Raw genomic sequence first — 15797 nt, forward strand, 5'->3', positions numbered from 1 at the left:
AAAACACATTTTATACGTGAGTGAAATTCTCAGGGGATAAGCAAAATGATTAAATTAAAAATTCTTGTAGTATGAATTAATATTTTACATCATAAAATAAAGATGTTTGTCATGTGCAAATTTTTACAGGCTATACCTTCTTGTTAAAATGCTGATAGAAACTGTAAGGAATTATAACAGAAATTTACTCCCTTCACAGGTACGTGTGTAATGACTGCATTTGGATGAACTGGACATTAGTTTATTATGTAGAAGAGAACGGGTTTCCATCCTTTGCTTAGGCTGCAGCATCACAGACCAGTTTACAACAGAGAGGCTCCTTCACTGTTATCCAAAGAGTGCCTGCTACTCATCAAAATGTCAGCGTAACATTTATTAACTTTATGAGATGAAAGGGTAAATTTTAGGGTGCTGAGAGAGGAACAACACACGCTCACCAGCACAAAGGAGTTCTAAGCTGTCTCAGTCTCTGCGATCACGCTCAGACGTTTTCAGTTACAAATTTATCTACCATGACTCAAAATACTTAAAAGCAAAATTTTAAAAATAGAATGAATAGTATTTCAAAGCACAATAACTAAGAAGGTCAGTGTATAAATAGATGCTTTCAAGAGTCATACTTAGTTACTTTACTCTGCAAATAGCAACATATTAAAGACCAAGTTATGTATTCATCTCCACCTTGGCAGTCTTGCTCACAATCTGCTCAAACAATGCACAATTCGCATTCTTCAAAAGTGGCCCCTACTCCTCTGTTCATTTAAAGTACAGAAACACGTTCCTATTGCTCCTCTCTCCCTCCTTGTGTGTGACCATTTCAAATTTGTACAAATGGGAACTATTTGAAAAGAAGGCTTACCCTCTTGTGCTTCAAAACATGCTCCATAACAGCGAATTGAGGGCACTTCCTCCTCCTTGTCCCCTGATGCTAGAGGACTCCATGATTCTGTGTGCCTATCCACTTCTTTAGTTAAGTGTGTGAAATGTGCTGTCCCCTCCACTACCTCCACATCAAATGGACTCCAATGGCTCTGACACACTTAAGGTGTTCATTAATGCCACCCCACAGTCCTCAGGTATGTGTCTAATAAGCTCAGCCCAAGGCAGAATTCTTGTATGGCTCTCTTCCTGTGTGGTCAAAAGCCATTCTTTGACATGGTATCGTTTCAGACTTCAAAACTCTAAAGCAAGATGAGACAAATTGCAACAATTTGCTCCATATCAGAGTAGTGAGTGTCAAGAAAAGAATCTGACTCACAGGACATACATAACAAACCAGTAAAATAGAAAATAACAGTAAGATTCTTAGACCACATTTTCTGGTGTATAGTTATGTTTTCTCTAATGTCAGACCTTTTTTTTCTCCTACAGCCCCTGAAATTTATGGAATATATTTCATAAACAGAGAATTGACATTCTTTTTTTTTATTTGCAATGTGTTGTTGACCTATAACCTTGATGACAGTTGCTACAGTGTAGACTGTAGGTAATGGCCCACAGAGTTGCAACATATCTCTAATTTGGCTTATACTGAATGATTAACACTGGAATTTTGAGTGCCATCTAGAATCATTCTCTTACATGATTCCAACAGCACTACTCAATCTGAGAACTGATTTAAAATTTAAATTTGTAAATAATTGATCTCGTTTTTCTTAATGTGTCATCACTGTACAATACCTACACATTTCAATTTTTTCCCAATACATTCCCCTGCAGCATATTTCCTGTGCCTTTATTTTATTCAGTTTTCAGCGAGAATGTTGATTGTGGGTAAATACTCTGGCTATTCCCTGCTACCTGGATCTAAGTAAGGTTGGCAGCATGACAGATTTTTAAGAACATAACTCACGATTGTAACAGCTTTTTACCACATCGCATAAGGACACCAAGATAGAATACTTTCTTGTAATATAAAAGATACAGCAATATCTTCATTTTTTTTCTGAAGTCAGTGAATGCATTCTGTATGAAGAAGCAACTTGCAAAGAGATGCGCTGTTTTGCATGCTGCTTGTAATCTACTTAATAGTGACTCTGGCAGGGAAACAGAAGCCATCTGAAAATGGAGCAACAGCAGAATGAGCCAACTGTCTTGAAGTTAGTTTTTGTTTTCAATACAATAATTTAAAGGAATTAAAAGTTGTCAGATTTTCACTTGTTTGTGCAATCCCTAGTTACAGTTACATAGCTTATAGGTCTGTGTTCCATAGCATAGGGCAATCATCTAAATTGCAAATGCAATCTAAGAAGTAAATGTTGTATATAGCATGCTGATCAATCAATGGGATAAGGCAGAGATTTTTGGTTATGTATCTGTTTCTTGGGTCTTTGGATGCTTTCACAATTTAGTGTGTTGATAAAAGGTTATTTCACATTTTTTTTGTACTCTTCAAACATTCAATTAAGCTGTTGTTGCATTTCAAATTGCATTATATTTGCTGATGTTTTATTTCTTATATGAAGAGACACTTAAATACCTGCCTAGCTTGCTTCTGTGCTTTTAGAAGATTGCTGTATCACTACATAATCATCCAGGCTTAAGCTCAGTAATCTATGTATAGACAAGTTGTTTGATGAATAATTTGAAATTAATCTTAGATACTAAATGGGAAGATGTAAACATGACTGAATAAATTAGAATAAACATGTTTTGACACAATTATTCTTCATGTCTTCTCAGGATACCCAATTAAGTGTGTGTGTGTGTGTGTGTGTGTGTGTGTGTGTACAAATTTAAAATTTTCAAAAATATGGGAAAGAAGTGAAATTACTATATTTCATTAAACGATAACAAAGTGATAAATCTATGATTCTTTTTACAAAAATTAGCCAAGTTAATATCTGCTCATATATTGATCCTTCTGTTTTTTCTCTTGCTTTTAAACAACTTTTTGATACCTTTCAGTATAATAACACCTAGTTTCTCAGTATTCCTCTAATCTGGTGTCTTACAACCAACAAATACTCCAAACATGCTTAGACAACTGTCCACCTGCAAGTTAATGATGTAAGTTGGCTAGGCATGCGTAGATACAGTCTTCAGGATCACCTGACTTATGAAGCCTCCTGGGTGATTCTTGGGTACACTCTACCGTGACATGACAGATTTCCTCACTTCCTGGGAGAGAGTGAATATTTTTCTGATGATGTAGTGAGTTTATTGTGCTTTTTATTAACTATTCCTTCCACAGTATTTTCTTTTCACACCAACTGTGTTTAAGGTAGTTTCTCACCTACAGTGATATTGCTGTTTGTGATAGTAGCAAAACTTTCTTCTTTGTTTACCTAGTACTTTGTAGTCACCGAGTCTTGTATAAATATCTCATTCAATCCTTCAGTACTTTTATTTAAGAAATAGGAATCCATACATTATTGTAGTATTCCATTCCAACCTAGTTGGCACTGTTATCATCAGAAATACAAACAATAACAAATGCTGGTATTGGGAAAGAGGATCCTTATACACCAATGGTGGGAGTGTAAACTAGAGTAGCCCCCTTGAAACTAAGTTTGGAGATTTCTCGAAAACAAAAAGAGATATATCATATGGCTCAAACTTGACACAAATCGATCTACTAACTTGACACAAACCAGAGTTACCTGGGAAGAAGAAACCTCAAATGAGAAAATTTCTCCAATCAATCTGCCTCATGGGTGTTTCTATAGGTTGTTTTCTTGATTACTAATTGAGGCGGTAAGGCCTAGCTCACTGATGGCTGTGTTGTTTGTAGGCAGATGGCTGTGGGTTTTTTAGGAAAGCAAGCTAGCATTATACAGAACAAGCAGAATCTATATATTACTTAATACATGCATTTGTCTTGATTATGGTTTCTACTGCTGTGAAGAGACAGCATGACCATGGCAACTCTTTTTTAAAACATCTATTTAGAAGCAATCTTATTTTACCTATCGATCCTCCCCCAGTACCCTCTCACTCCCATCATTCCATGCCCCTCACCAACCCCCAACCCACCTCCTACCCATGCCCCAAGGATAGTAAGGCCTTCCCTGGGGTATACATGTGCACAGGAGGGTTTGCAGGTAAAAAAAAGGGAAGGGGAAAACGTAATTATATTATAATCAGAAAAAAATACACAAGTTAAGCAAGCAATGGAGAGCAAGCCAGTAAACAACATTACTTCATGGTGTGGGTTTCAATTCTTATATAGAGATTCTTTGGCTCCATGTCTCTGTGGCTTCTTGGCTCTGTGGCTTCATTCCGTGTCCCCATTCCTACAGATTCTCTGATGGACAATAAAACTTACGATGAAATAAATCTGTTCCCTCTTTATTAATTTATTAATCATGGTGTCTGTCAAAGCAAATAGAACCCTTAGCTGTATCACTCCAGCACATGAATGCAAAGAACTTTGTGTTTCACTAGAGTGATAGTTGCTCGTCTGGGTTCACTGATGCTCTGTTCATAGTAGATATCCACACACTGACAAACAGATAATACAAATATGGTGTGTCTATATAACAGAGTAAAGAAAAACGACATCATGATATTTTTACAGGTGAATAGATTGGAAACGTCCATTGAGTGATGTCATCTAGCCTGAAAATTAAAATGTAAGGTGTTCTCTCTTACTTGAAGACCATAGCTTCGAATCTTGTTTTGTGTAATTACCATGGGAGAATACATTGGATCTAAGAAATGAGTCATTATCTGGGGCTACATTTAAGCCAGGATTCCTTGAGGATAGGTGAAATTGATGTAAAAAAAGAAGGAATATGGTGGGCAGAAATGCTCAAACAGGTAGTGGAATTATGGGAATGGGATAGTGACACGTCAGAGGAAGGCATAAACATTTATTTTGGAACTGCCAATCTTACAATCCAAGCAAACACTAAGGGGGGCTAGTAGCATATACATGATATGAAAGACCAAAGGTAGAATACCAAGAGCTAACAATTCAGGTATGCATGGGGATCAGGAAAAAAAGAAGAGGCAGGCTAACCAAAACTAAGGCTGTCTGATGAAGCCATGTAAAACCTCACTCAGTACGATTAAATATTTTTAAAACAAGAATTTGAATAAAAGTTTTTCCACATTAGTAAAAAATAGGGCTTCCCAAATACATGAATTATTAAGGGAAAATCCCAGTGCCAAGCAAGGGCTTCTTCCCTATGTATTTCTGGTCAGATATATTACTCAGGTACCCCTAACAATCCAGGCTCTTGTCATTGCTTTTGGTAGCCCACTTTTACAACTGGCAAGATTCTGCTACAGAAGCCAACATGTACATTAATGGCAGGACACAGATAACTCTGTTTTGATTACATCAACAAACATTCACTGTTGATTCTATCTTATAGTACTAGAAGTTTCTATCTAGGCTGTTGAAGGAAAAACTTAACCATCTTGACTAGTGTTGGGCCCTAAGACCATGCATGCTAGAATGCAAGATGTGTTCATTGGTATAATAATGACACTCAAATAGAATGGACCCAGATTTGGTGACAATATTTTTCTGTAGAAGTCTAGTCTAAAACCAGAGAGTCGATAATTCTGAACAAGGCATGTATCTGCTCTTGAGGAAAACTTCAGTAAAAGAAGTCAGGGTTGTAATGGCCATAGTGGACAAGAGGACTGACTCAGTCCTTGGCTTTGAGAATACCTTAGCTGGCAGAGTGGGCGTACAAAGCAGGCTGCTACCTACAGATGCTGATTTATCTCTGGCAGAAAGTGATGCAAGTACCCAAGTAACACAGCTGGCATCGCAGAGAGAGGAGACAAGAGTGCATGAACTTTACTGTACTGTACTGTACTGCGAGGTAGTGAGGGTTAACCCTACTCTGCCAAATGATCCTTGTGGGGCACCCCCTGTGATGCATATCAAAAGTGGAAGATGAAAAAGAACCACGGACTAAAGTTTTCTTCTCTTCCACCCAAGCATTTGGTTAAAGGCTTTCTGTGTTTGTGTACTTTGATAAGAACAGGCATTTGTCTCTAAATTTTGGGTACCCAGTGAATGTGAAACTACAAGGAATTTCAAGCAGTTTTATAGGCAATGTAAATACATTCCTGTAAATATAATGTGGTTTCTCTTTATTGTTCATGGCTTTCCTGAAAGTTGAGGCAAGGATTAGCTATACTTAAATACCAGTGTTACTATTTTTCTCACGAATTCTTCTATTCTACGGATGACTGTCTTGTTATGGTTTAACTGGAGGTAGATAATAGTTTGGTACATTGTAAGTGCTTAATGTGATTTAGAGTACTTTAAATCTTAATTTTATTTCCAGTTAGGGTGGCCATGACTTTTCCATTTTGAATATTTTCCTCTAAGGAGAGGGAAATGAAACAGCATTTTAGTCATTTGCTTTCTGCCCATCACAGCTGGTACTTGCTGTTGCATTAAAACACATTGCTGAAGCCGCTTTTTTTTTTTTTTTTTTTTGTTAAAGGGACTTGGAATCTCAGCCACTTAGAGAATTAAGGTTTTCTTATTTAACATTTGTCTAGAACCATTGATGCTCGGGGAGTGGAGTTATATTCTTTGTGGAACACTCATGCAGCTTCCTGAGCTGATGGAACCACTGTCATCCTCCATAGCTGGTCTTCAGTCAGCACACCACAGAAAAGAGAGAGAAGGGAAATATTTACAGCAGCCCTAGCTACACATAAATCAACTAAGAGCAAAGGAAGTTAGGAAATACAGTCCTTAGATGGAAAATTCCCCGGCAAGCACTAACGGAAGGCTCAGTAAATAATGTGGGGCATTAGGCATTTCTGTCATATCCCACATCCCAAACCTCTGTTTCTGCACAAAGCAAACAGCACATCCCCTCATGAGATACAATGAAAACTCCCCTCTAATTATGAGTTTCTACTCATCAACTCCCAGATTAAAGAATGATGCATGGTTCTTCAACCATCTAAGTCAAATGTTACTAACTAATGTTCTAAAAACCACACACACACACACACACACACACACACACACACACACACACACTCACACACACCTCATCCTGTACATGGGAGGCATTCATATTATAGGTTTCACATGATAAGGGTGGAGAACCTGTCATCTTTTTCCTAATTAAAATCTTACCTCACAGGCTAGTGCAGGGTTGAGTTAAACTAATATAGACATACCTCACTGAAACTGGAACACTGCCCATCTACTCACAAGGTCATCTCCACAACGATGTTAGCATTGTTGGACACAGATGAACAAAACAAAGTCATAAAAATATCGAACAGCTATCAAAATAATTGTTCTACTAATTTATCATCATTTTACCTTACTTCCAGAATGTTTTCTATGCTGTATGGAAGAAACGTTCCTAATTATAAAAACAAATTCCATACATTTTTTTTTCAGATTATAATCAAAGGAACAAAATCTTTACAGTTGCAAAATATGGGATGTCCTAATTTTCTCATTGTGTTGCTATTATAAACACCATGACCAAGAGCAGCTTAGTGAGGAAAGGGTTTATTTCATCTTACAGGATACAGTTTGTGGTCAAGGGAAGACAAAAGAGAAACTCAAGACAGACAATACCATGGAGGGAGCTGCTTAGTGGCTTGTTCTTCATATAGTTACCTTTCATACAGCTCCAGCGCATCTGACTATGAAGGTACTTCATGCAATTGGCTTGGCCATTAGGCCTCAATGAGCCATCAAGGGAACACCCCTCAGACTTACGACTGGTCAGTTTGACAAAGGAATTTCTTCAGTGGGGGTTGGCTCTTCTCAGCTGATTCCAGGTTTGAGTCAAGTTGACAGCTAAGTTAACCATGACAGATGGTAATTTTTTTTTTTAAATTGAAATTCAAGAAATACCAATAAAAGGAAAAACAAATAAATGGACTTGAGTTAAATAAGCAAATATCCATCAAACGACTACAGTTAAAATTGTGCCGCCCCACAACCAAGTGTGACGGCAGCTGTTCAGCGTCAACAGCATTTAACATAATAGCATCCAACGCTGCATAGGTGCATGGGAACGCTCCCAGTCAGTGAGATATTCCATATGAGAGCAACTAGAAGGCCCTGAGATAAAGATGATTTTCTCAGGTCCAGCAGCAGGTGCTGGGCAAGGGGAGTCATGGGGGAAAGGCCCAATCTCTATGTTTTTACACGATATGCTCCTGATACATATTATTGAGGTTACATGTTTCAGGGGACCCTACAAATCTGAGCACCAAAATTAGTCAGAGGTTAAGTACATGATGTTTTTGCAAAATATTGAAGTTCAGTTTATAGAACCCACTTCAGGCAGCCCACAATTGTCCGTAAATCAAGCTCCAGGTGACATGGTGTTCTCTTCTGATCTCTGCTGATAGCTGCGCTCACATGTATATACCTTCACACAGACACACACTCATACTCTCAAAACAAATAAGCCTTAAAATAAATCTACATGAAATATAAGGACATGCAATATCTCATTATACTCTAGTAATATTTATGAAAATAAGTTTCTGCTGAAATGGATTGGTCTTTAATAAAACCATTCCTTAGGTTAATTTTAACCAATAGTCAGAAATAAAGAGGCAAAATGACATTTTGCTAAGCATCGAGTTTAATGTTGTTGAATAAAATTATGTGAATACATAAAATAATTTCCCTATAAAATTGTGTTCAAATGAATCAAAATGCAAGAAAATGTGCTCTGTGGTATTTATGTCTTAATACAATTAATTTTCATCAAGAGTTGCACAAGAAAATGTATTATCTTTATTTGTGTATAAGTCTTCTTTGTTATGGTCTGTTATCTCTGTGCTGACAAGATTCATGAATAAAAGTTAATAGAAAACAGTCACTGTAATATAAAACATAATTTTCAATGCTAGCTTTGTATTCTGAAAGGCCCTAAACTTTAATAAATAGTTTCCATTTTACTTGACTATCTCTTCAATTATGTTTCTTTTATTTTCTATAAGTCAACACATGGATTATAGTTGATTTTTGTAATTGTTCTCTCCAGATGTGTTCATCTGTTGTACTCTCCATCAGAGAAAGACTCTTATAGATTGTCCCAAAACAACACTCTTCCTCTGTCATGTCTTGATGTAAAAACCAGAGGGGATTAGACTCAGAAGAGAGAAAATGGTATACTATTCTTTACTCTCTCTCTTCAGATTGTGTCTTGAAGTGGCTTAGTGCCTCATCTTGTCATGAGAACCTTCACATATAGGAACTTTTATTTCATTCTATAATTCCTATCTGTGTTGTCTTAGACTCAGCTGTGGTAGTAGTTGCAAATTCTGTTTGTGAGCTCTAGGGTTTTTCAACATATTTTGTTGGTTTACTCTGGCTGCACACAATGCTGTAGATATTTATTTAATTCTCATTTACACTTTTTAAGTGTCACAATTTATTTCTGGACTCATAATTGTTATTCTAACTTATTGTCACTATACAAAAGTTAGGAATGAAACATCGTAAGTACAGATTTATGGGGAAATTAGAAGGCTGAATGTTTCAGAAAAGTATATTCTTGACCATTTTCTTTCTTAGAGGCAAAGAAACTTAGGTCATAGATGATGATACATTAGAACCATATGATGACAATCATCATTGTCAACTAATCACATTTAAAAATATAAACAGATATCAAAAGCAAAGTTTTCAGATATTAATTCTTAACTATGAGCCCATCATTTTGGAGATGCTAGAGATGTTGAATTTATAACAGATGTGAGGACTACAGCAATAAAAACCTAGCATTTCTGTGTTGGGGGGAATCATCATTTCTGATGTTATAGATATGGAAGTTGTAGGCATGCTTGATTTTTTTTCCAGTCTTGGTGCAATGCCTCAAAATGAGTAATTAGAATAACTGCAATTGTGCAGTTGGCTTTTAAAATTTAATACATCTTATGTCATCATGAATTACTTGTATGTTTATTGTATTGGTATATTAAAATTAACTGTAATAGTACAAGGCATTTTAAACTATAGAGAACAGTGTTTCTTTGAAGTACTTATTCCTAGTACAACTTGTTAAAACCCAGAGCTGATGGAAGATGTCATTCTGTAAATATGTTTCTCTTATTGGTTAATGAATAGAGTCCTGTTGGCCAATAGGAGAGCAAGATAGGTGGGACTAGGAAACAAGGAAGATTTGGGGATAGGTAGAAGAGAAATTCAATATGGAGGACAGAGAGAGCAGAACTCCAGACCATCTCTCTGGTAAGCCAAGGCCACGAGGAAACATTTAGATTAATAGAAAAGGGTTAATATTTAAGACAGAGCTAGCCAGTAAGAAATGCTAGAAACAGGCCAACAGCTTTATCTCTAATACAGAATCTCTGTGTGTTATTCTGGGCTGGGGGGGGGAGCAGAAAAACCTGTTCTTACACGGGGCTATCCATAAATGTGTAAAGTTGGAAACCACAGTACATACACTAATAACTCATAAGGTTAAAAAGAAAAACCAATTAAAAAACATAAATAGAAGCCCTGGGCTTCCCGCATGCTAGGCAACTATTCTACAACCAAGCTGCATCCCCAGGACTGCAAAGCTGTGTCCTCATTCATTCACTGACATGCTGATGCAGATCCCAATGCAACACTCAAGTCACAGTCAGGTGTGACTCGTATTAGTTCTTTTACTGTGGGAGAATATCGTCATCAACAGGAACTTAAAAGATAAGAGAGTTTATTTAGTTCAGCTTACAATTCCAGAGATAGAGTACATTATGGCAGGGAAAGCATAACAACAAGAGATTGAGGCATTAATGTCGCATGTATTTCACCCACATAGGGAGAGGGGTGTGGAGTAGGGTGGGCTATGAAGACTCAGAGCCTGTTTTCAGTGACATACTTCCTCCAGCAAACCAAACCTACACCTCCCATAACCTTCTCTGTGGCCACACCAATGGTTCAAATGCATGAGCCTCAGGGCATAGGGGGTGGTGCCTCATTCATACCACCATATAATTCAAATGATCAGTGATTAGCAGGGAACAGCCTTCCCTGTGTGGGCATGTAGATGGGTTGGTGTGTGGAAATATAGCCAAGTTCTTCTTGGTGATCTTTGATGTCATATTGTTGCTGTACTTGATTTAAAATATTTACCTCTGAAAGTAATATCAACATGAAAAAAAAAACAGAATAAAACAACTGTTTTTGTTGAAGCTATCATTTTCCACTTCTGCTGCCAGAATTCAAATGCTATGAAAATCATGATCAGAATATACATCACTGTGACGTAGCTGCTGTGTTTGTTCATGTGAAAACCACAGGTTACAATATTGATCTAATATTTGGATGTTTCAGAGCATGACGCATTTCTATAATGGACTTCCTTTTACGGTAGCAAATACATATACTTTATGTAATTAATTTATAGTGGAAATATGGCAAAATGCAAAGCATATTATATATATATTGTGTGTGTGTGTGTATACATATATATAAAACCCATACCACAAATATGTTAATAGATACGCCTCATGAAATTCTATGTGATTCTTTCTTTGACATATGTCAAAGAAAGAATGATATATATATATATATATATATATATATATATATATACACACACACACACATATATATATATACACACACACACACACACACACACACACACACACACATATATATATATATATATATATATATATATATATATATCATGGGTTTTCAACCAAGCCAAGCAAAGATACTTTATGATTCAGTTATGGAAAGAAGAATCTCAATGAGCAATTACACATGAAAATGTTTCATCCTGACTTTCACTCAGTCAGGTTGTGATCAGAGATGAGATGAGAGAAACTCTACATGCATAACTGTCGGGAAAGAGATTCATTACCTTCCATGATTTGGCTTCCTACAGCAGCATCAGTAAAAGTCAACGAGGCTGCTTAAATACCAGAAATCTTCACCAGCCTTTAATGGAACAATTTACACTGCGTTGAAGTTTGGCATTTAACAATGTGGTGTCACCAATTATTATTCAATGTCATTTAAGAAGCTGTTAATATAAGGAGCTGTTACATCTATCACAGACCAAATAATTACAACCAAAATAGAATGTGGGTTCTCATCATTTTCTAGTGACATCTTGAATCCAAAAAATATAGAAAGTCAAATCCAATTCAGGTAATACCAAAATAAATAAATAGAAGAAAAATAAATAAATAAAATTGAAAACAAAAAAGAAAGCCAGAAATGTATTTTTTGTATAAATACATATAGACAGACACTTATACACATAAAAATATTTACAAAGAAAAATATACCTGTGGAATTAGAAAAGTACACTGTTAGTATATCTTCTGAAACAACATGCATTCAATACTGAGAAGTCAGTGGAAAGTTTATTATTAATATGAAAATCTGCAAAGTTATTAAATACCTACCAACTCACATCATGTACAGGTCCAACAGTCTAAATTATGATGGTCAAATGCAGACATGGCTGTCTATGCCTCTGGACTCATGGACACCAGCCTATTAGCTTCAACACTGTTTGATTTCTCTGAGATCCATTCAGTCACAGGGTCAAAAAGCCTTTGATCTAGAAAAACTATATCTAAGCCCATCATGCTTTTGATGAGGGGTTTATGTGCATGAAATATCACATTCATTTCACTTTTGTGCTGTGTTGGTGAATAATCTATCGCCACAGGATGAAGTTGTAACATGGACAACTTAACCAGATGGAAATTAGCCTTTGCTGTCCATCCCATTAGTGGTGACTAGTAACAGAGGAATTAATTTAAGAACATACACATTAAACATATGTGGCACTCTATTCATTATGTGACAGTCCAGTCAATAATCCTAGGCCTGTGATGTAAAACCAAGCAAAGGCAACGGGTAGAAGATCCGCCTCCACCCCTGTGCCCTGAATCTCTGAGGACAACCAATCAATAAATGACACAGAGTAAAGGATGATTCTAGATGTCTTTAAAATCAAGAGATGGAAACCAGATGTCCCATGGTAACCACAGGGAAACCATTTTAGCGGGTGTCTTTGAGACCATGAGGACATACATGGGCATGCTTCCCTCAAAGATGGAGTGAATTAAACATCATTCTGCAGTTCATTCTTTTGTTACCAACAAAAGCACCCAGATGAAAATAAGAAACAAGCAATAACAAAACAAAGTGCATGATCACCTTTGAAAAACTCTCTTGTCATCACAGACAGCACATTAGTAGCTTCTACTCACAGATTTTTCTTTTACGTCATGGAAACTGTAAGCTTTAAAGAGCACGCACCTTGGTTTTCTATGATTATCTACAGTAAACAAATCTGCATTTGAGTGGTGGATAAAGCATGACTTTCTAAAAAAAAATTACATTAGCTGAATATAAAGACATGTGTGAGTAACACTACAGGGATTTTATATTTCAGTCACAATGTAACAGTAATTGATTAAAGTAGAGGGAATAGAAGCAGGGAGGAATATTAGGTGTGAAGAGAGGGAAGGGAGAAACGTTGTAATTAAACTACAGAGTCAATAAGGGATGGAACATTCATTCAAACGGCCCCTGTGCCATATTCTAGGACAGATGTGAGTAGGGAAGTTTTAGCTTCCGGATCTTTCCGTTGTTGGCTTCTGATCCTTGACTTCTGTCTTTTTAACTCTTAAGAGTGATACTTCCTTTATTATTAGGTTCCTGTGAATCTGATTTATCTTTCTAACTCTTTGTGTTACTTCAGTAATATACTATTATACATGCTGTGGTAAAAATTTTATATGACGTACCTTATTGTTGTTTAGTATTTGCTATAACTGTGATTAATTCTTCTGAATCCTAGCCATATTTTTTTTAACCTCTCTTGGTTCTTAATCTCACTAAAGGTTTTTAAATTCATTGCAGTAATAGAAACACTTTTTGCAATAATCATATTTTAAAACACATATATATGCTTATATAGAGTAAGTATATGGAGAGTAAACACTATGCATAATATGCATGGCAGGCCATGTACACATATGGTTATATTACTCTGAATATGTGATAATGGTTGCTTACTTTTGCCTTTCCCATTTTCTAATCGGCTTTAATTTGTGACGTCATATTGTTTTCTAGATTATTTGTCATTTCCATTGCTGTTCTTTTTACAAAATATTTGCAAGCAATAACAATTAGTGGGAAACAAGAGGCCATGAATTTGGAGGACACAGACGGGGATATATGCGAGAGTTTGGAGGGAGGAAAGGGAAGGGAGAATTATTGTAATTAGGTTATAATCTCAAAATTAAAAATATATTTTAATTAAAATATAATTTCATCACCTTCTTTCTTCTCTTTTCTCCCTCCAGCTCCTTGCAAGCTCCCTTTCAGATGGATAGGTTATGATTTTAACACACACAGACACACATATATAATATATATGCATAGATAAGTACTCAAATATATCAGGACATAGTCTGTGAATCAATTTTCCATTCTCACTCTGACCCTTTGGATTTGCTAAGAAAAGGGTTTCTTCTGGTTTGTAATAGTCAAGTTATCTGGGGATATTTTAAATTCATTTTCAGTTTTATTGAATCATAACTTTAAAAACCTCTACCTCTGAAATCTTTATTGATAGTTTACTGTGTAAACACATACACACATCAATCCACATACAATAGCCACCAGTACATTAAAATTTATATTTGATTAGGAAAGTAATCACTCCCATGAAGCCCATACTAGAGTCTCCACAAATTCTGATGTTCTGCTTGTTCTCTTTTGCTGACATTTTTGTCATCTGCCTATGCGCTCTCCTTGTGGTCTTTCACAAGATTTCTGTTATCAATAATTTTACTTTGATCTTTAAAAATCATAGTCAGTTAAAGGTGTCTGCCCAAAGGACAGGTGGGCAGGAGCCTCCAGTTTACTGTCTAACACCAAGAGCATGTCTGTGTTCTCAGACTTCCACCAACCCAGACATAGGAGGAGAGAAGTCTCATCAGGTACCAGACCTGTCTATAGTTTACCTTCTCACACAGCAGACTAGGGAAAGGGACTTAAGAGGAGTTCTTAAACTTGCAAAGACTTGCCTCCCTTCCTCCACTCTAGGGGAAAGTGAATATACAGTAAGCTGAGAGAAAAGCATCTCTCCTGAGGATAAGAAAGCTGTTAAGTAGATTAATCTGCACCCAAAGACCTGGCAGAAATGAGCTGTTCCACGACCTGTGCAGTCTCAACTTTGAAAGGATAGAGAAATGAACATTTCCATCTCATATTAATGTGTTCTCTGGTGGCGGTGGCAGTGATGGTGGTGGTGGTGGTGGTGTGTGTGTGTGTGTGTGTGTGTGTGTACACATTGTATCTCTTAGCAACAATGCCCTTTCTTTGTCAACAGCTAAACATGTGCATCTTTGTCAATAGCACTGGACCATCCTTTTGACTTTTCCTTACAACATGAAGAGCACAGTGAGGTCATTAAAATTTCTTCTGTTGACAGAGAACATGAAGATTCCTTTATTCCTTTGCTCATTTCAACTGGATTCTCATTTTATACACATGCACACTCGCACGCGCGTGTGCGTGCGAAAACACACACACACACACACACACACAGGGCCCTCCACTGGCTTATTTATCTTTCCCAGTTGTCACCTCTGTATCTGAGGAAAATTAAAAACTTACAAAATTATACACAATGATCTCCTTCGTCCAATTCTCTGGAATTCTATGGCAGTGTTAACTTTTCATTATCTAGGTAATCGTGATATTTTGGGTAATGAAATATTGAAAATGCCTTTAAGGTGATTGTTGGTTTGTTTCACAATTAAAGAATTCTTTTATATTTTAACCATATTTTTATGACATAGATTTTCTTACAGTGTTTGATGATTCAGCTTAGCTTATTTCAGTC

This window comes from Phodopus roborovskii, unplaced genomic scaffold (assembly GCF_943737965.1).
Source record: "Phodopus roborovskii unplaced genomic scaffold, PHOROB, whole genome shotgun sequence".
In the NCBI taxonomy this organism is placed as follows: domain Eukaryota; kingdom Metazoa; phylum Chordata; class Mammalia; order Rodentia; family Cricetidae; genus Phodopus; species Phodopus roborovskii.